At 44.8% G+C, this 21,155-nt stretch overlaps 1 protein-coding gene across 1 annotated transcript in view; it reads left to right on the top strand.

Moving 5' to 3' along the window:
• Positions 1-21,155, top strand: part of Itpr1 (inositol 1,4,5-trisphosphate receptor type 1) — a 337,447-nt gene that overhangs the window by 532 nt on the left and 315,760 nt on the right. Inside the window, exon 2 of the mRNA XM_087904450.1 lies at positions 507-582. The gene's annotated coding sequence lies outside the window, so the exon portion shown is untranslated. The remainder of the gene's footprint in view (positions 1-506; positions 583-21,155) is intronic.

The raw sequence follows: 21,155 nt of genomic DNA, 5'->3' as shown, positions 1-21,155 counted from the left end.
TTTCTAAAAATGTAGCTAGTCCTGTTGCGCCGAATAGCTGATAGAATAATGCATGCGTGGGGGCCCCTGTGTGTGTGTGTGTGTGTGTGTGTGTTGGGGGGGGGTTAAAAACGGAAGAAAACTGGGGGCCGGGGAGAGTGGTGAGGGAAGAAATGTGGACCCAACTCGTGCCCAATGAGGATGCAGGTTTTGTATCCTTGGCTTCCTCCATGCGGGGAAATAAGTGCTTTGGGATCTCCTCAACACTTACCTTATTTCCACCTCCAGCGTATTCGAAGTTTCTGCGTGCCTGATCTTTCTGGTCAGCTACGTACTGGAAATAACCAAGCTGGGTTTGCTGTCATCTGGGGGCAAGAGATCCCGCCAATTTGGCTGCTAAATTGGGAGATGAGGAGTGGGGATCCGCAGGAAATGGAGGCAAAAAGGTCGAAACTCGGATTTGGGAACATTTCTTATAGACCCTTGCGGGGTTCCCTACTCAGTCTTCTTTCTTTGTAAATATTTAGGAGCTGACCGCAAGGGAGCACGATTCGCATCCTTGGCTGGGCGAGCTTTGACTACGGAGTGCCTGACCTGGGTCAGGTGAGTGTGGAAGTCGAGTCAATAAGTCAATAGGAGGATTTATCCTAAGCCTTTCCGCAAGTCCTCTTGTAGCAGCCTTAGAGTAGCGGAGAGAAAGAAACTGTGGTCAAAATTGGTCATGATCTTTGCCGAGTAAAGATCCAGTGCCAACTACTTTTGAAGGTGGCTCAGAATTGAAGCTGACTGATGTTTGGGAGGGGGGGAGGCACCAAACGACAACAAAATGCAGTAAAATGGGTCTATAATGGGTCTATGGGAGAGGCATGCTCCTTATTTAAATTCCAAACGATGCAGAACTTTTCCTCTGCCGAGGTCTTTAAGCAAAAGTGAAATACTCCTCCCCTTCACACATTGCCACTTTGTTCTTTTCTGTTGTGGACTCGCACGTAATCAGTGGGCTGGACTGTAAGAAATGAAAGTGGCGAATTGAAAGAATGAGAACTTCATAAACGGGAAGTTAGAGTTTAAAAGAATAATACAATAGCTTCCAGGACTTGACTGGAGGCACCTGAACGGTAAGGAACCCAGAGAGTTTCTCTTGTTTTGATATGTGTTCTTGGAAGAGGAGCTGAGGGCAGTGTTTCTCTGTCAATACAGTGGCTCCTATTTTTATTTTTATTTTTTTTATGCCTTAAAATGGTCCCACTCCATTTCTAGAAAGTATAGCCTCTGTAGGGGCACACACACTCATAGTTGCAGGTTGATCCATCAAGTTTTTTTTTTTTTCTTGTGAAATTTTTGTGAACCAAGTAAACAACAGGTTAATAGGGGCTGGGGAGCTGTGGGCAGCTGGTTCTTGGTAACTTCTTTAATGTCCTAAATATTTAGCTGTTCCCTGGGCTACAATCTTTGGGTTTTTCTAATTAGGGAATAAAAGCCAGATACTTCATTATGGTAGTATAATGCTTTTGTTTCCTGCTGATAAGATCCTCGGGAGTAGTGGTGGAGCGGGCGGCTTTTGGATGGGAAGGTTAGTTCTTCTGTGGTCTAATGTTGACCAAAGATTGGAGTCAGTCCACTCTTCAGAGTATTTTGCAGACAAGGGATAACTGGTCCTCAGAGTCTTCTCTACCTGATGCCTAAAAATAATGAGACTGCCTTGTTAGGATGTAGTAAGCCAGGTACAGAGCTGTGGCTCACAGAAGGCCTTAGATACCGGTAAAGAAACCGAGATGCAGCCCAGACAGTTATGTATACTGCTTGTGCTTAAATTTGTGCAGTGCTGGGGGAGATCGAGACACTGGGAAAAATAGTAAACACATTGCTCTTAATGTAATAGTTCTTAGTTATGCCCCACCAATGATACATTAGCCATACTTACCCTGATGTATGAAGGAACTGATAGAGCCACTGGGATAAGAGAATGTAGATATTTGTGGGAGGATTTAATGTAGGGTCAAATTAATTTTTAAAGCGTTATGCTGAAAGCTGGAGTCAGGATAGTGAAGAAGGAAAACCAAGCAAACCCCAGTGTCCACGTGCAACATGAGGCCTTTCTCTTGCTTGAAGTATATCTTGACCATTCACATCAAGGCGTGTGAGCAGGTTGAAAGAATCAGGTGTGTCTCTGCCTGAATAATTGGAGACCTTAAACTGCTTTACTTCAATGTGTGGAATGATGGTAGGTTGGTCTGTGGCCTCTGATTTGCCTGGTAGCAATGTTTTTCTTCTTCATTATTTTCTTTCTTTTTTTTTTGAAATTATTTCTTCATTTCTATCAGTTGTGTTGATGTGTACTTGTGAGCCTGTGCATTGAAAGTACAAACTGCTCTTTGACTAAATCAAATCGGAACAGAAAATCCCATCAAGATTTCCTTCTAAAGCAAGCAGGGAAAGTTCTTGATGTTCCAAATGAATCACTCTGGTCTCTCCACGAAAGTCATTTGGGTGTTATCATCCATTCAGACAATGTGGTTCCTGTTGCCAGCCTTCTTTGAAGAATATGAGGTGCAGTGGTTGCTTCGAAGAGCAGTAGATAAACGTCACAGAAAAGATCTGTTGACTTTGCCCTCAAAGTGTTTTTAGCTGCAAAAGTATGACTATAGAGGTGTGGGTGGTAGTGGGACACTCTGGGACTAATTCAATCGTGTGCAAGGAATTGACTTGAGAAAAATCCACATGGCTTTTTAGCTAATAATGATCTCATGGAATTTCTGTCTGACCTTTTTTTTTTTTTAATATAAGCAGCTCTTTAAAAACAAACCAAACGAAACAACAGATACCAAATATGAACAACAGAAAAAAAAATCCACCAAAATAAAAGCAGGCCTGGAGTTAGGTTTCTAGGTCAAGCTGTCCTTGGATACTTCTAATTAAGGAATCTACACAAGGACAGTGTCCTGTCTTGTCTGCTATTGGTTTGGTTTTTTTTTTTCAAAATAAAATGCATTGGATCTGCAGATTGCTGATAACTAGAATTGAATGGCGTTGTGTTAGGTTATTTTCTGCTGTTGAAGTTTGATGAATGAAGGCCTGAAGTCAACAGTATGAATGACTTTACTTTTCTGAGGAATGAGCTGAATGAACTCCGGAAGCCATCACCTGTTAAACCCTGTGATTTCCTAGCCTGGTCATAGTTAGAGACAGCTGGTGTGATATGTACCTAACAGACTGTCACCCCTGTTAAAAAGTGTTATGATTCAAATGTGTTATGTTGCTTATTCAGCAGATTTCTTGAGTACCTGCTAGGTGCCAGCTGTGTTCTAGGTGCTTGGGGTACAGCAGTAAGCAATCAAGTCTGTTCCTCAGAGGTTGCTGCTTGGGGGTGTGTGTGTGTGTATGTGTGTGTACATGTGAAGGCCAGAGGTAGATGCTGGTTGTCTTTCTCAATTGCTGGTGGGAGGCAGTCACTGTAAATAAAGAAGTAGGTGTTACAGTATGCAGGTGCTAAGTGCTCTGGGGAAAAATCAAGCAAAGAGAGGAAGAACAGAGAACAAGTGTGGGCCAGATTCAGAGACATTGAAACCCTAGTGTATCATTGGTGGGAATGCAAGAGGAGCGCTTAGCAGAACAGAATGGTTGCTCCTGAAAATATGAAAGAGTTATCGTAAGATTTGAAATTTCCATTTTTAGGTATCTAAATAACTCAAAGCAATGACTTATGCAGTTTGTTTTATGCTGAAAGTTGCCTCACTCATGATAGCCAATAGGCTGAAACAAACCCCCAAAGTATCTGTTCATACATGAATGAAAAACAAAGTGCTGCTTATGTGTTCAGTGAGCTATTATTCAGCCCAGAAGAGGAAGAAACTTTTCACGGTGTATTGAAACCACAGAACACTATGCTAACTGAAAGAAGCCAGCCATCACCAGACATATGTGTATGATTCTCAAAGTAGGAAGTCCTGTATGTGTAGTCAGGTAATAGGGTCCGAATGTAGATTGGTACCATCTCAGAGGCGAAAGGAAGGGGAAGTTGGATTAATCAACACAGACTTTCTCTTTGTAAAAATTAAAAAGTTCTGGCAATGGATAATACTGGAAAATTTTATTTATGTATTATCCAAATAAGAAATAAAAAACAAAAATTCGAGACTGGAAAGATGGCTTAGAGATTAAGAGCACTGGCTGCTATTCCCAAGGTCTGAGTTCAATTCCCAGCAACCACATGATGGCTCACAACCATCTATAATGAGATCTGGTGCCCTCTTCAGATGTGCAGGCAGAACACTGTATACATAATAAATAAATAAATCTTAAAAAAAAATAAGTTCAAAGGGTGTGAAGGGTGTGTCGTGGTGGCAGTTAAGGCAGAGGTCTTCACTATGTGACGTTTGAGCAGAGCTCTGGAGGAAGCTAGCCATATGCCCATATTGATGTTTCTCAAGTCCAGAGTAGAAAATGCGAAGGCCCTGAGGTGGAAGGAAGTAGGGCATGCTGGAGGCAGGGCAAGGAGGCTGGAGAGGCTGCAGGTGGAGAGCAGGGGAGGACCTCAGGTGGGAGGGTGGTCAGGGTCCAATGGTGGAGCTAGATTTTGCACACCAGCAGTTCTGAGGATTTCTGAACCCTGACGGGGTCCCCAGTGAAATTTTCAGCCTTGCTGAGCTCAACTGTGCTTTCTAAAGAGACTGGCCTGGCTGGCAAGACCACATACCAGATGGAAACTTGATCCAGGGGGCATGAGGGAAACCTAGATTTCCAGACTGGTTTGTCATGTGACATTTCCTGGCATTGAGGTTCACTTAAGGAGCAAAGGCGTCTCCTTCGCTAAAGAGTAGACCCATCTTTGCTTTCTTCAGCGAATTCTAAGAAGCATCCGGTGGTCCTGGGCTTTCACCGGCTTTCTGCCCCATCACCACCCTGCTGGCCATCAAATTTCACTGAGGGGGAATGACCTGCCCCTGAGCACTATGTTTTCATCGCCTTGGGTGCGAGACACTCCATATTAGTGATTCTTCTGGAAAACTCGGGAGCGAGGCCTTAACGGGGGCATTGCTAAAGTCCCTGGTTGTAGTACTGCAAAGGTTACCTGTTCATTGTCAAATGCTAGGAATCAATGGGCAAATCACACAGCAAAAGAATAAATCTGTCTCAGCCATCCCAGAGTCAGACCCCAAGCTTTTTGCCACACGTAAAAATTAGCTGTGTATTTAAGACTCAAAGTTGCACCCTTCCATTTGCTGTTCTTTCTTTGGTACGCAGACAGTTGAGTCTCTGGCTAGCCTGTAGATACCTGAATTTTCCTTTTTCCAAAGATCTGTCCCTCTGATGGGATTATTTCACTAAAAAAAAATGTTTTAATTTTATTTGTGTGGGAGTGTTTTGCCTGCATTTGCGGAAGTGCACTGCCTGCCTGCCTGGTGACCTCAGAGGCCAGAACAGGCATTGGATACCCTGAACTGGGCTTGCAGATGGACTGTGTGTCACCATACAGGTGCTGGGAACCAAACCCCAGCCCTCTGAAAAGGAGCAACTGCTGAGCCATCTCTCCAGCCCCTTGCTGGGGTTTTATTTAAGTAACATATATGAAATGAGTAGAGTAGAAAAATACTTCATCCTTCAGAGTTCGTCATTTGTTGCACAATCCAAATGTTCTCAATTGGTGTATTTTGTCCTTGGAAGAAAATGAAAGCTGTCTTATTACAGAAGAAAAGCCTAGTACTTGCTGTCTATAACTATAGCATTTCTCATTTGGTAAACTAGCCTTACCCTGTGAAATAGGTACTCTCTCCTGCTTTTTTCCCTCTTCTTTTAAACATGGTGCATTCTAGAGATTGACCTAAGTCCTCAAACTTTTAAAATAACTGTTTTTTGGAGCCATATCTTCAGTCCTGTTTGCTTGTAAGGGAATTTTTTTTTTTTTTTTTTTTTAGTATCGATTTCAAGCATAAGCCAGCGATCTGTATTCTGGTCCCTGCAAATTGCCTGAAAAGTCGCACTGGGTTTAATGGACCTGGAGTTACAAGCCACCTTGTGAGCTGCACAGTGTGGGTGCTGAGAACTGAGCTGCGAGAGCAGCAACTGCGCTTAGCCACTGAGTCATCTCTCCGGCCCCAGCAGTGGCTTCTTAATCCACGAAACCCGCTTGGTTCATCCTACTCTGCATTCAGCATCGTTAACTCAGCACCGATCTTGTTCCATCTGCATCCTCACACACGTCCCACCCCTTTAGTCTTTGATTATTTGGAAGCCCATCTTAGACATATCACTGCCTCTGTATTTATCATGAATTCTTAGGGTTTGAATTCTTTATGTAGGTACATAATGAAATACTTCAAAGTCTGCAGCACAGGGTGTTCCTCTCTGCCGGTGCTGGGGGAGTGAGTGCTATTGGCATTCATTGCATAGAAACGGTGGCTGCTAACTCAGCAACCTACAGTCTGTTGTATTTTGGTAGTTAGATACAGAGGCATAGTCTAAGTCAGATTCTTTTTTATTTTTATTTGTTTTTGCCTTCAGGGGCACAATGTTTTCATTTTAAAATATGGCTAGTGCCACTGTTGGGCATCCCTGCATATGGCATCCTTTCAAAGTACCACTGTGAACTCCCAGACTGAAGCATACTTTGTACGCTTTTCTTCATGTTGCTACTTTTCTTTGTCTTCATTCCAACCTGCTTTGGTTCTTATAATTTTGAGACTGGGTTACTATACTTGGTGATCCTCCTGCCTCAGCCTCCTGAGTGCAGGGATGAGATGTAGTTGTATGCCACTATCCTCAGCCTTGTAGTTTATCGATCTCAGTAAGAGAGTTCAAGTTGGCTCCTGAGGCTTTGGACAAAACTATGAAAGTTCTCATAGTGTTCTTCCTTTGTGTGTGACAAGATGTTCCAGGCTCATCTTTTTTATTTCTCGCCCCACAGCATGAATCAGCTTTTTCATCAGGAAGCCCTTGTTCTTTTGAGAGGGAAATGAAATGAGACACCTTTGCCTAGGACCACATGAGCATTTTTGCCGTCATCTTGTAGGTGATAAAATGAAATTTAAATGATGAAAACTTAACACCCGACTCTCCCCCCCCCCCCGCCCTTCTTTGGAGACAGGGTCTCACCATGTAGCTCTGGCTGTCCTAGAACTCACTATATAGATCAGCCTGGCCTCTAACTCACAGAGCTTCTCCTGCTTCTGCCTCCCAAGAAAGAGCTGGGATTAAAAACTTGTGCCACTGCACCTGACTTACCTGAGTGTTTCATAATAACATTTTGATCAACAATCCCTTTTGATATGTCTGTGTTTATCTCAAAGGAGGCTGAAAGTAATCTGAACTTTAAAAAAAAATTTTGGTCTGACTTTCAGTGTATTCCTGGATTAGCAAAAATGCTGCTGACACTCCTTAGCGCACAGCGTCTAGAGGAAGGGGAGTCACATTTGTGGATCTTGCTCAACTTTTGCAATGAAGGAGGATGAATAGAAGCCATCCAAGCGTACTGCAGTGACATAGATGGGAGGCATCCTGGGGATAGCGCCTATGTGTAAACCCTGAAGCTCACTTGCATTTTCTTCATGTTATACACATTGTCTGACGATACTCTCAGGCAAAACTTCAGTGTTTTGTGCATCGAGATAGTTTTTGGTGTGAATTTTTTTTTTTTTGTGGTATCATGTCAGCATTCAAGAAGTTATGGAATTTTGGATTATCCTGGCATAACCTGTACTGAAACTGGGCTGTGGGGATAGCTCAGAGGCAGACTATGTGCTTATTGTGTGTGAAGCAGCCCAGTGCCGAAACAGCGACAAAATTAACCCATGTGTTCCTTGCAACTGCTAGCCCCCTCCCATACACATGCAGAGAGAGGGACCACGCAAGAGGACGCTGCTGCTAAGTTCAGTATTTCTCTTGCTGTTGGATTCAGCCAGAAGTTTGAGAAATACTGTTTACACTTTTCTGTCCATGTTGTCCGAGGCTCAGCATTGGGTGTCACCCGGGAACTTGTTAATTGTCCTCTTGCGTCCTGCCTAGACCTGTATCAGCTGACATTTAGGAAGACCCTCGGGTGATGTGTACCCTGCCATGCTTGAGAAAGTCTGTCCTAAGGGATGCCTGCCCAGTCCTGCTAGCAATGGCCTTTTTATAGTGTTTCACGTCCAGTTCCCACCTGTTGAAGCTCACCTTTGTACATGCCCCTGGCAGCCTTCTCCGTTTCAGGTAAATGGAAAGACAGTCCTGTTCACTTCACCAGGCAGAATTCTGGCCAGAGGAGGGAGAAGAGAGAGAGAGAGAGAGAGAGAGAGAGAGAGAGAGAGAGAGAGAGAGAGAGAAAGTTTACGGACACTTTTATGACTTTGGACCTAGAGGCAGAAAGAGACCACAAGCTACCTGTGCGCCCAGGGGTCATGTAGTCATGTGAAGAAACAAGTGCAGATGCATTCTAACTTGCTGTCCATAGACACTGGGGGAATTGATGTTTGAGGCCCTCTCTCATCACAGAACATCTGCACCACTGGGTGTAAAGTTTCTCATCAGAAAAACCCGAGCGAAGGAAAGTAACACCAGCCTCCTTCCTAGTGTCCAGGTTCATTTGCCCTGGGGCGGGGGGTGGGACTTTAATCTGGGGAAAGATTTTTGTTTTATAAAGATAGCTTAAAAACATTCCATATCTACTTCTGAATAGAAAAGACTTAGGGACGTTCATTTATTTGCCTTGTGTGTGTGTGTGTGTGTGTGTGTGTGTGTGTCTTTGTGTATTCTGCCTGCTGTGTACTTCACCCCCCCCATGTTGTCAAGTCCTATTCCCTCGGATCTTGCCCAAATTCTTCTTCCTCTCTGTAACTTTTCCTTTTACTTGAGACTTCTGTCATTTGAAACTGTGTCTCTTAAACTCTGTTTTTTCGCAGGGGTGTTTTGTTTTCTTATCCCTCTGAGAGTACCTAGCATATTAAAAGAGCGCAAAACATATTTGTTGAATGAAGTAATCCATACTCACTTTGCCTTTGAAGGCTGCAGGTGCTTTCTCAGTAGAAACTAAGGCTCTGTACCTCTCTGCTGATGAAATCTTTTCTGAATTACCTTATTACTGTGGAAAGCCCTTTTGGTGTGCAGAGAGATGTGAAGAACATGGAGAGATGCATTAAGCTGCTCTTTTGGTGGGGTTTGAGCTCTTGCCCACTACAGCTCTCTAGAGGACACACAGCTTGGGGGATTGCTGGCCAGGAGAATAGGAGAGTGGAACCGAGAGCAGGGCAGTGAGACGAATTTACTGGAGCTCTTGTTGCACCCTGCTGTACCACAGGATGGGGGCTCCCGGGCGACCTCCTGTTCCCTGGTCCTTAGATATCAACAAAACATGGAACATCTGTGTGTCTGTTTCCTCCTCTGTAGATTAGGTATAAAAATACCTGTTTGGGGCTGGGGGCTGGGAGATAGCTCAGTCAGAAAAGTGCTTGCCTGAGTTCAGTCGCCAGAGCCCACACACAAAGCTAAGTGTGGTGGTGCACACTTGTAATCCCAACGCTGGGAAGTGGGAGGCAGGAGGTCCCTGGAATGCACTGGCCAGTCAGCGCTTAATCAAGGAACCGCAGGTCAAAGTGAGAGCTTCTCTCAAAAACAAAAACAAGCCGGGCAGTGGTGGCATATGAATGACTTTTAAACCTAGCACGTGGGAGTCAGAGGCAGAAGGATGTGTGAGTTCAAGGCCAGCCAGGTTTACAGAGTGAGTTCCAGGATAGCCAGGGTTACAGAGAGAAACCTTGTGTCAAAGAATCAAACCAAAACCAAACCAAAAAATTAACAGAAGCAGCTCTTAGAGTTGACTTCTGGGCTCCGCACATGTAGCACACATACCATTCTTTCCCACCCAAACACCTGCCACCAAATTGTATAATCAGATCGGGGAAAAAAAAAAAAACCAAAAATCAAAACCACAGACTTCTCCCTGGGGTCAGGATACGTCTCAGCAAGGGGTGTCATTTGGTTTTGTCAGGAGACATTTTTGCTTGTCACACCTGTGGGTCTTGGGGTGAGCTCCAGTTGGTAACCAATGTCGAGGCCCAGGATGATGCTCATTGTGCTGTGGCAGTGGTTCTCAACCTGGGGATCACAACTCCTTTGTGGGGTGCATATCATATATTTGTATTATGATTAATAGCAGTAGCAAAATTGCAGTTATGAAGTAGTAATAGAATCCTTTCTTTTGTTGGAGTTTTCAACACAGCATAAGGAACAGTATTAAAGGATTCCAGCATTAGGAAGGTCGAGAACCGCGGTGCTGAGGAAAATATCTCTGTCATGAAGAACTGCTCCACATGCCAGTCATGCCAGGGTTGAGGAGCCCTGTGCTAGAGTAGGTCTCCAGATCCAGTGAAAATTCCCTCCCTGAAGAGACTGATTGAACTTAATTTACTAGTTCAGGTTAGTCTAGCAGAGCTTTCTTCAGAGGCTGGGGTTGACTTTCACTTTAAAAATGTTTAAATCCCATTTATTTATTTCATATCTGCATGTGGACGCATGTACATGTGTACATGCATGCCATGGTGCATGTATGGAGGTCGAAGGACGACTTGGAGCAATCAGTTCTCTTTCCCTGGGGACTCTGACTCAGGTTGTCAGCCCTGGCAGAGGCAGAAAGTGCTCTTACTTGGTAAACCATCCCGTGGCGGGGCTTGAACTTCTTACCAAAATAAATGCCCTCTCTCTCCTTTCACAAGTGCTGGGCCTGGTATCCAAAGTCCTGTGGTCTTCCATTGACTTCTCGTAGGCTCTGCAAGCTTCACGAAATCGCCAGACAGTTGCATTGACTGGTTGGTTTTTCTCACATGTAAAATGAGGACTGTTGGCTCCCTGCTGTTAAACACCAACACCCCAGTACTTTAACTGGCCGGTTCTGAGCTTGTGGCTGCCTTTTCTTACCACAGTCTTGAGGGGACATACGATCAGATATTGGTCCTAGCCCCTCTCTTGAAGAATAATTCGCTGTAGAGGGTGTACGTGTTTCCAGGGCAGACTATTTAGCAGATGGGGGTGGGGGGCAAGTAGATTGGTGTGTGAAATATGTGAGGGCAGCCTGCTGGAGATGGACCTAGGGACTTGTACTAGGAAGCTCTCTACCACTGAAATGCATCGCCAGCCTTAAGGGACATCTTTTAAACTAACTGTTGCTCTGAGCTTCAGATTTCGAGTAACTGTTTCTGAGATTGTCTGAAAGGGCCTTGGCTCTTCCGAGATGATCATTTCCTGGGACGGGCTGAAAATGAAAGCATTTGAGTATGATTCCTATGTCCCGAGCAGTGGCTTATAGAACGGAATCAATTACTTGATGACAGAATGTGGTGTTTGCAAGGATGGGTTCTGATAGGACAAGGCAAGGAGTGACCTGTGTGAATGTGTGGTGAGGCTGAGATGGCACTGTGTCCAACTCCAGAATATTCCGAGGCTCATCCAGCTTTCGCAGTACAAATCTCATCCAGCGTCTTTGCGCGAAGGAAGTTCAGAAATTAACCCTGAGAGAGCCCAGGAACAGAAACAGATAGTTGTAAAGGAACCCTTTTTCTCTGTCTTGGGAGAGCCAGCCATAAAAGTGTTGGACTTTCTCTACCCTGGGTTTACAGCCATATTACCATATATGTCCCCGGGTGAGGACATGGCAGGAGACTTCTCCTCTGGACAGAGTTTCCTTGGCCTCTGGCCAGGAGATTGATCACATGCCAGCCACCCTTCCTTCTTGGGGCATTCCTTTCTCTTCCTTCTGAAAGACCTCATGGCTTGCCTGACTCTGCCCATTGTTAACCCCTCCCAACTGGAGGCTGCTTGGCCTGACAGTGATGTGGTGTCTTCTTGAACTGATTCTTGACCTCAGTTCTAGATGCTTTTAACCACGTCTTCACACAGAAGCCCCTCTTTACCTGTCTAACTTTTAGACAAATCTTTTAGACGTAGTTATTTTTAAAGGAGGCAGCATTTAATCAGCGTTGCAATGGAATCAGGGCTAGAGGACTTTGGCAAGAACTCCTTGTTTTTGTGCCGCGTAAGAGCTATGTCAGCATCCTCCCCCCTCCTCCACACATGGTACCTTTGGTTTTCTTAGGAATAGCACAGAGAATGTTCTGCTGGCGTTGCTGCTGGCCTGGTTGTGTGTGTGGAACTTGCAATGTCCCTTTCCTAAACTCATCATTTGGAGCTGCTGGTCGGAAGCGCTTATCCTCACCTAACTCTAAGATGTCTGTACGCCAACAGCAGCTTAGAAAGTACAGTGGAGAGCGGGAATGTCTTCCTGTTCTGTTTGTTGTGTGCTAAGCACACGCTCTCTTCCTTTCATTTAATCCGCAGCATAGCCTTATGTACCGTACCTTACAGAAGAGGCTGTGGTCACTAAGTCACTCTGTCAGTGTTACTGTGAGTAGAGGCAAGAGCAGGACTGGAGCCTGGGCAATGGAAGAGCACATGCACCTGCCTCCGCTCCCCCCCACCCCCCCGCCCAGCCCAAAAGAAAAAAAAAAAAGCATAGATTTTACTCTGGTTTGTGTCCTCGGGCCTGGCTCCAGTCCTCCAACTTCACCCTTTTCTCTGTTACAGCTGTGTAATTTATGGCCTGATGTCTGCTTTTGAACCCGCTGACCTCGTTCCTGTCCTTAGTGCCATTGTACCAGGATGTCCCCCATCTGCCTGATTCCCACTCCTTTCCCCATGATTGCCTCTTTCTTCACTTCCAGGTGTCAGTCTAAATGTGCCATCTGGTTTTTCTGACCAGCCAAAATTAAGCTGCCACCCAGTTGTGTGATCTAGTTTAAATTTTTCCTCTTTTGAGGAGGTTTCTGTTGGGAGTGTAATCCAAGGTCTTATGAATACTAGGCTGGTGGTCTCCCACTGATACACACCCCTAGGCTGACTTTGATTCTTTGCATGTGTTTACACTGACTCTAGTCACCTTGTTTTTGTCCCATTTGTTTGTTGTCTGCCTGAACTTGAATGTGTGTCTTTAGGACAGGGTCCTAATGTGTGTTGAATGTTAGGGCAGGGTTATAATGTATGTCTTTAGGGTAGGGTCCTTGTTAAGTTTTTACCCATCTTTCAGTATCTTTGTGGATTGAATCAGATCAAATCTCAAAAAGAAGTTTAACTTAGTCTTGTTTTCAGATTCTTGAGTCCCAGCTTAAAAAGTTACAAGCTTAAAAACTGCTAAAAAACAAACAAACAAATGCAACTCCAGAAACTAACATTGATATGAAATATGTTTGCTTATATTTATCATATTATAAACATTTTTGGATATTACACATGAGCATAGTAAATTTTTTTTTCAAATGAGAAAATGATAATGCCCTCTAGAATAAGACAAAGCAAAATTTAGCAAGATGGCTGGGTGTGTAGATCACTGTTGAGTTTGAGGCAAGTGTGGTCTATTTAGGAAGTTTGAGTCCAGTCAGGTTTGTGTATTGAGGCCCTGTCTCAAAAACTATATATATATTTTAAAAGGAGAAGTGGCATTGTCGAGTAGTTTTGTGGATCATTTTAAGGCCTGGTTGAATGAGAAATGCACATAATACACATCTGTGTTGGCCTCCAGTCTGCTGTGATATCGTGTCTTGCAGTCTCTGGGTAACACTAATGTACACACAAGAGACTGGGCAAAGAGACAGATCAAAGAGACAAACAAATGCCCTTGTGGCGTTGACAATTTAATTTTGCCCTTGAATCTTAACTGAAAGGGCCTTGGGGACTTGATTGAGGCTACGGCCACACAGGAGAGATGAGTCATTTGAGATGTTGGGTATGACAGGGAGCTTCTGAAATTGGGAGGTGCTGAAGGCCTTGGTGGCAGGAGGCAACCCAACATCCCTTAGTCTAGAGACTATGTATCATTTCTTCCTGTTCAGGAAGAGATGCATGGCCATGCATTTCAGCAGTCTTAGCGAAACAAAATTGCTCTGAGACCTTGGAAGGGAGTAGTGCTTGTCTTTGCTCTGTTTCTAGGGAGTAACATAGCAAACGGCCTAGAAGCTGTGCAGTGGGTAGGGTCCTTTGGTGACTGGGAATAGCAGCTTGAAGGAAACACCTTGACAGCAGCTACCCCACAGTCTCTACTGGGCTCTTCCTGCAGCTTTGGCTACGTAGTATTCTACTATGAAAGTTCGATTGTCTTGGCTGGAAATGTAGCTCATTGGTAGAATGCTTGCCTAGCATGCTGGGGGCATAGAGTTCTGTTCCCAGAACTGGGGACAAGAAGTCCAGTGGAAATTCTATTGACTTGAGGTCTTATTGTTGATAGGCTCTGCTGCAATTGCAGTTGCAAGGGGCAAGGTGAGTGCTGTTGATAATATACTGGGCTGTGGAAGTGTTTACGAAGGTATTTGAGAAAGTGTTTGAGAGGTTCCTGTTTAGACGTCTGGGGAGTGCTTTGTGTACCCCTGTGCTGGTGGCTTGCACTTATGTCCCAGTGAAAGTGTTGGGTATCAAAGCATCTGTGGGGGGCTTGATCACCAGGAAATGATGACGTGCTGGGGAGGCTTTTAAAGGCCCCCCAGTGAACTTTGTGTCCTTCCCAGTTACTGAAAGGCAGCTGTTCAGCTCCAGTAGCCAGGCGCCTTCATCTTAGCACAGAAAATGTGTGTTATTCTTGGCACAAATGTGCAAATATGTGGTTTTATCTTGTTTGGAAAGTAGTCCTTGCCCTCTGGTCTAGGCAGACCTAGAACTCACTATATAGCCTAGGCTGGCCTGACCCTCTTGCTGAAGCCCAGGCTTGACCAGGAAGACCGGGGCTGAGCTGCTTTCTGTTTTCCTCCAGCAGCCCGTCCACTTGTAAGGAGCCTGTGACAAATGACAGCTGTGGTATTCTGGTGACTTCTCCTTGGCTAATAAACGCGTTCTAATTTAGACTCAGCTTGAGGAGTTCCTAACTTTTAAATTCTGAGTTGTGTGTAGGCGAAAGTAAAAATAAATTTTTTTTAAGGAAAAAGAATATAAGTGCTATTATTTAAGTGCGTGCAGGAGATATAATGGATGGGAAAATGATAATAAATGAGGTTTTTTTTCTTTCCCATAATCAGAGCATTTAGAAAACGAAATGTAAAACCTATCTGGAGCTGTTTAAAAGGAAATGAACATAGTTCTCTTTCAGTCAGGCTGTGCTTCAGCCTGTTTTTACAGCAAAGTGGGAGAGGCTTTAAATAATTAAATTATCAGCCCTTTGAAGAGTTTGCTACCATCCCCCCCTTCCCAGCAGGGCCTCTGGTTTGATGTGGGAAGAGGGAGAGAGGGAGTGGAGTTGTGGGTTGACTCTCTGGGTGGTGTGAATTCGGGTACCTGAGACATGCTGTACTGGCAACAGGCGCCCCATGGGCTTGCAGAGGATTTAAATATCTCTGGGCCTGTGTTTTTTCCCAGCCTTTTTCTTAGCAGTATCAACCAAGTAAGAAATGTATTTCAAGTAGAGGACTCACAAGGTGAGGGCAGAGGTGAAGGAACATGCTGAAGTCACTAGAGGTAGTGTTTGTTTCAATCCTGTTCAAAGATGCAGAAATGAACACTGAGAGCCGGGTCTTATGTTTGAGCCCTTTTTGTGGATTGTTTGGTTTATGCATGTAATAAAACCGAGAGATGCAAAAATTACTCGCTCCTTCCACCGTCTTTAACATGTAAGGGTGCGTGGTCCAGAGAAGCTGACCTGATGTTTAAGGGTGCACAGCCAGCGTGCACACAGGCAGTCCGAGTCTGTTTCTAAGCATACACTCTTGTCAGGGTTCATACGCCATTTCTGACATGTGGGGTGGAGCTCAGCACGGCTGAGCTCAGAGCAGCTGTCTAGGAATAAAAAGAAGTTTGTCTCTTGTTCCTTTATTTTCCATTGAAATTTAAAAAGGGCCACTTTTTAGGTCTAAGTTCTATATATCATTGATCCAAGAGTTTAGACACTTAGCATCAATTAACTTTAGAAAACACCCTTCCCCAAATAGTATCAGACAATTTTGGCCATACATAAGCTGGCACCATGGTGACATGGAATCCCAGTTCGGGACATGTTTGTCATGTCCTAGGTGCTGGATTGCAGTGAGCGTGAGGCGACAGCGGTCCTTCCCTTGTAGGTTTGCAGTGTCGGGGAAACAAATTAGAGAGCAGACAGGCGATGGGTTGACAATAACAGTAGGTCCAGGAGATGACAAGGTTGCGCTGGAGGGACGTGTGGATGCATATAAATAACTCCGGTTTTGGGAGTGAATAGAACTTCTTAGATGTGGTAGTGGGGCTACAAAGGTGTGGGGTTAGCCATAGAAGTAGTTGGGGGGGGTGTCACAGTCTGTAAGAACTATGGGGAGCCTAGGAAATATTCACCCCGGCTGTCATGGTGAAGGTGGAAGGGAGGGCAGACAGGACTGGAAGAGATTTTGGGTATTTGATTTTTTTTTTTTTGAAATGGGGTCATGGGGTCTCTGTTATATAGCCTGTCCTTAGTGTGTACAGCGACCCTCCTGCTTCAGCTTCATGAAGAGCTGGGGCCACAGGTGTGTGTACTGCACCTGTTTCTGATGTTGCAAAGTTGTAAGAATGATCTGGTTGATGTTTCTAAATGATTATGCTGTCTGTGTTCAGAATAGATTAAGGGGAAACCCATGGTTTTAGAAAAAATAAGACTTTCAGGTAAATTGAACCCACACCCTACATGTGCCTCAAGATAACACAAAATCATAAATTTACTTAAAACATGATATGTTTTTCAGTTTTTGGTATAACTCAGTTGTGCAGTTTTTGAGTGTGAAATTTAGAGCTGCCAACTGTGCGTTGAAATGTCAAAAGGCTAGACCCTTTCAAGAGTCTAGTTAAGAAACGAAACTTGGCGTTGGCAGGATGGTTCTGTGGTTAGATCACTTGCTGCTCCTGTGGAAGACTCAGTTTCAGTTCCAGCACCAATATGGTAGTTCACAGCTGCCAGTAACTCAGTTCTAGAAGATTCGTTGCCTCTGTTTTGGTCTCTGAAAGTACTACATGAAGGTAGCGCACATATGGGTAAGCAGTCACACATGCATATATTTAAATAAAAAAATGAATTAAAAGTAACATTTGGGACTAGGAAGATGACTCACTGGTTAAAGTGATTGCCATGTTAAGGTAGAGACTACAGGCCGGATTCCACATGCAACCTGCCTGTAATTTCAGCTTTGAACGATAGAGACAGCTGATCCCTGGAGCAAGACAGCCGGGGAGACTGGGCATATCAGAGAGCTCCAAGTCTGAGTGAAAGATCCTGAGATTGAGGATATTTCTCAACATCAACTTCAGCCCCCTATGGATGTGCACATGCATTCATGTGTGCCCCACATATGCAAACGTGTGTACACACATGCTTGTCACAGACACACACGCAAAGAAAGTGGGAAAAGAAATGATACTGGCCGAGACCCTGGTGAAAGTGATATGAGATTAAAAAAATTGAAGGGTTTGGTGATGCTGAAGTTTAGCATTGAGACGTCATGTTCAACTCAACTCCTTCAGTCTTTTATTTGGCAAACATTTTCTGCAGAGCTTTGGTGTTGGAGATGCAGGTTGTGCACAAAGCAGAGCTCTAGGATTGCCTGTTCCTCAAGGGTGTCAGACATGCATCACACAGATAGATGTGTGTTGTAACAGAGATGCAGGCTGAGGAGGAGAGAGCTCATGGGCAGAGTCTGTACAAGCATCCGAAGCGTTTGTCCCCATCCTGTGATGGCCTGGTAGGAATAACAATTGAACTGAGATCTGAAGGGCCTGCTTTCACTAGAGCCAGAGCTGTAGGAGGTATGAGAGGAGAGCAGGGAGTCAAATAGTGTCACCGGGCTGGGGGTAATGCTCAGCTGTTTGGAGGAGAAGGGGTGGGCTAGGCGGGCAACTTCATAAGCTAAGGAAGAGACTGTGAGCAGCCAGGAGCAGAACCCTAGAGGCTGCTGCCAGCGATACAGATGTGGAAATCCCAGTTATGTAAAGAAGCCAGCAGAGCACATGAGGAGACCCGGGAAAAGTGTCCGGGAGACAGAGAACAACACGGACAGCGAGTGCCATCCCCTCTGGCATCTGTTCTGAGAGCAGATCTCTGTGTTCTTGTGTTTGTACTTGCTCTTTCCTTAGGAGTGGGGTCAGATATCCCCTTCTCTTTACCCATTGCTTAGTCAATGAGAAACTCAGACAGTGGGTAGTGGGAGCTCCATCCAGCCGCTGTGGCCCCAGTGGACAGGCACACTTCCCAGCTTACTCCCTCTGCTCTGGCCCAGCTTCTCTCGGAGAATCCTGTTCTGACAGGTATCTCAGCCAGCAGTCAGTCAGGGTGGTGGGCGTTGGTACTTGTAGGTCATGGAGATGGAACATGGCTTTATGCAAGGGGCTTTGCTGGTGATTATCAAAGTCATGTACCCGAGCCTCAGGATGACCTAGCATATAGCTGGGGACAGCCAGGCTTAGGGAACGTCTGAATTCCTACACTGAATACAGGGCAGAACTGGGGTTCAGTGCAGGTGCTTTGAGCCTGGGGCCTTCTGCCTGTCTTCCAGAGCTCTTGAGACCATACCATGTCGGGGTGGAGGAGAATGGTAAACCTCTGTGCAGAAGAGGTTACAGTGCAGTCACAGGTTTAGAGACCATTGATACTTGAGTGGACAGATGAAAAAGAAAAGTTTTGGGAGGCAGCTGCCTCACTGTGGGGATGACAGTAATTTTTCTAGCAGGACGGTGTGTTATAGCAGGAGCTGAGACCTTCCAGACGAGCGTTTTGCTGGATTCCAGCGATGAACAAGAGATTGCATGACATGCTTAGCCAACGGTTCATGCCTTGCACAGTCTGCAGTTCTCTGTCTTCAGAAAGTCCTGCATCCTGCATGATTCGGAGCTGAGAGTTGTTCTGTATTGTTGAGCTTTTTTTTCTGATAGGAGAATTAGAGAAGCTAATTCTCTTTCCCTAAAGTGAAATGCAACATCACGGGTCTTACAGGAGGTCATTTGTTTCAATGCCTTGCTGACTTTTTATGCAGAGGACCTTTTCCATTATTCCAAATTATTCTTTACCTCTTACCTACAGAATAAAAAATCAGTTAGCAATGAATGTTGAAAGCTTGTCAGCTGCTGTTGCAGACACTTTGCATGCATGGTCTCATCCTTTCCCTATGAAGTAGATTTGCAGTGTACATATGTGGGCAGAGGTCTACAGAGACTGAGAAACGGTGCGAAGATAACAGGAATAGCTTATGTGTAGAGAGCTGGGCTGGAGTCTTAGGCTGACGAGTAAGCCTGTTTTGTAGAACTGTTGGCACAGAGCCCTGGGTGTCCTTGTAGTGCTGAAAGTTGCACAGTTATGATAGAGTTCTATAGCAGTTCGGTACCTGCTCTTTTTTTCTCATAGTGACCCTGGTCATTGTGTGTGAGGGATACTGGGAGCCCTGAGTGCAGCTGGTAGAAACCTGCAGGCACAAATGGCCCACAATCAGATAAAGAAGTGGCCTCCCACCCTGCTTCTAAACAACAGGAAGTCTTCCTGAAGATTGTTCCCAGGCCCATTTCCCACCTCTTCCCTTCAGCTCCAGATGCCTGTTTTTTGACTCTGCTGGCCTGGGTTTTTCCTTTCAGGACACAACTGATAATTGCTTCAGGGTCTCTGGTCCTCTGTACTTATCCCCTGACATTAAAGGCAGACTAGGGGAGACCCAGAGGTTTCCAGCCAGCCAGACCTGGAAGCTATTTGTCTTCTCAAATCTTGTGCAAGGTTGGAACCATTGCCTATCTCCCTGGGGAAGAATCTGCCCTAAGGATTCTTAGGGTTTTTTGGCAGACTGCCCAGTTGAGGATCGTTAACTGTGGTGGGTGTACTGGCCTCTGTTTTCCGGAAAAATGTAAACCATGGCAAAAGGTTACTTGTTCAATTATCTTGTCTACTTAATAAGCATATGGGTAAGAAAGAAGACATTTAACCTTTCTTCTGACTGAACAAAAGTGTTATATGGCTAAGGTAGAAAATGAGACATTCTTCAATAGGGAAAAACTGAATAGAATTATCCGTAAAGGGGAAAAAACAACTCTCCATTGTCACCCAGATAATAAGAACGGTCAGCGTTTATGCCTCTGCCATGGGATTACTGTTGATGGAAAGGTCCTCAACGGAATTTGGTAGACCTGGTATGACTCTGTGCCTCCTGATTTGTTAATTATTTGTGATGAACATGTGAACCTTACTGTTGCTTAGCTTCCCCAACATCAGAATAGGGTTGTTGTTTGAAGTTTTCAGTCCTGCCTGGTCCTGCAGCCGTTAAATCCCAAGGAATCACCCAGAGTTCTATATTAATTATAAACTGATTGGCCCGTTAGCTCAGGCTTCTTATTAACTAATTCTTATAACTTATATTAGCCATGTGGCTTGGTACCCTTTTCAGCAAGGCATTCTCATTTTGCTTGCTCTGTGTCTGGGTGACAACTGAAGACTGTTTCCTCTTCCCCAGATTCTCATTGTCCTGCCTCTACTTCCTGCCTGGCTACTGGCCAATCAACGTTTATTTAAAACACAAGTGACAGGGTACAGACGATTGTCCCACAGCATAGGGTAGCAGTGGTGGTTTCTGCCTCATGACCCACCACATGTCTTGAGGGTTCTGAAAGAGTATTTGTTATGTTCTCAGCAGTGGTGGGCGTGATAGTTTTTGACAGACATTAGCTGTTTGGCTTAGCAGTGACTGAAGACGTCTACACTACTCAGTGTTCCATTTTGTTGAATCTTGGAAGCCAAGCAGGGTAGGGTCTAGTTAGAACCTGGATGGACCAAATAGCACTAACGTAGACTCTTGGTATCCTATTGCAGTACAGGAACCTATTGCGATTGTCAGGCCTTGCTAGTTTTGCCATGCTTTGCCATTATAGAACACTGGGTTATAGCTGCTGCTTTTCAGCAAGGGAACCTTTCAGTACGATACACAGAAGATGATGCAGAGTTGAAGGACAGCATCGCATGGCTGTCTTCTGGCTTGGTCTTCACTGGAGTTAAATGCCCCTTAGAAGGACAAGTCTGGAGGAGAGTGTTAGTCACTCTGCATAAATAAGACCCTGGTTGTCTTGCCTAAGCACATTCCCACCCTCCTGCATCCATCAACTCCCCACTGGTCCTCTGGAAGGCCAGTATGTACATAAATTTGGTCCGACTCAAACAGAAATTGTTTTCTAATAATTAGCTCCACAACTGGGATACAGCTATATAA

This window comes from Myodes glareolus, chromosome 3, assembly GCF_982192425.1.
Source record: "Myodes glareolus chromosome 3, mMyoGla1.1, whole genome shotgun sequence".
Classification (NCBI taxonomy): Eukaryota; Metazoa; Chordata; class Mammalia; order Rodentia; family Cricetidae; genus Myodes; species Myodes glareolus.
Note: the sequence above shows the minus strand (reverse complement) of the source record. Positions and strands in the feature narration are given on the sequence as shown.